The sequence below is a fragment of the Apis dorsata genome, unplaced genomic scaffold, assembly GCF_000469605.1.
Source record: "Apis dorsata unplaced genomic scaffold, Apis dorsata 1.3 scaffold_455, whole genome shotgun sequence".
NCBI classification, from domain to species: Eukaryota; Metazoa; Arthropoda; class Insecta; order Hymenoptera; family Apidae; genus Apis; species Apis dorsata.
In genome coordinates this window covers 217,147-218,167 of record NW_006263698.1, presented here as the reverse complement: position 1 = coordinate 218,167, position 1,021 = coordinate 217,147, and the positions used below count along the sequence as shown (strand labels likewise).

The 1,021-nt window shown below is 39.0% G+C and overlaps 1 protein-coding gene across 4 annotated transcripts in view; it reads left to right on the top strand.

Moving 5' to 3' along the window:
- Positions 1-1,021, top strand: part of LOC102673215 — a 255,084-nt gene that overhangs the window by 190,745 nt on the left and 63,318 nt on the right. The window lies entirely within an intron of this gene.

Sequence of the window (1,021 nt, the reverse complement as noted above, 5' to 3'; positions counted from 1 at the left end):
AAAAAAAAAAAAAAAAAAAAAAAAAAAATTGCAGAAACGTAATCCATTATGGTTTACGTATATACACGAATTTTCATTAAAATCAGAATTTTTAAATTAAATGAATATTCTCCGTGAAATAACTATTTTTGTGATTGCATAGTTTTGTTAAAAAACACAGAATTCCAGTTTTCCAATTAAAGATTTCCGTTAGATTCTCTATCGGAAAACAAAAATTTGAACAATCAATTTAAATTACAAATCAATCGCAATTCCATCTTTAAATCTCGAACGAAAACGCACTCGAATCTTTCATCCTTCCAATTCTTTTTTTTTTTTAATTTCCAAAAACACATTCCGATCCATTCGAAAAATTCTAATTAGAATCAAGATTACCCAAACTTTCCAATCATCCACGTCTTCCTTATTATCCAAAAATCCCCTCGATTCATAACTCGAAGAAAGTCGCGAGATCACGAACCTTTTACCACTCCCATTCCATTTCGAGAAACACATCTCGACTCAAGATCACGAATATCAATATCCATCATCTGCATCCGCGTCTCTCCTATTTCCAAAAACACGCCTCTACCCAAGATCACGAACAACTTCCATCAACTTGCGACCATCACGTTTCCCTCGATTTTCAAAAAACACGGTTTCTCGACCAACTCAAACACCGTCTATATAATTAAAACCGCGGCAAGCAATCGGTTTCCCGCAGGGGAAAAACCTTGTGGCAATTGAACTTCCTTGGACACGAGGCTTATCGACGATTTATCTCGCCCTTCCCTCCCTCCCCTCTGCCGAGATACGTGGATTCCGAGCGAAAAGTTACGTCGACTCGACGGGATTAAAGTTCGAAATCCGGCGACTCCGGGAAATAATATGAGGGGAGATAGGAGGGGAGGAAATGAGGGGAGGCGAGAGACGAAATTAAATTAAAGTTTCACGGTGATAAGTCTGGTGGCAGAGTGGTGTAGTAGATGCGACGCGATATTACGCGCCCGATCGAATTTCAACTTTCGCAGGAGGGGAGAAA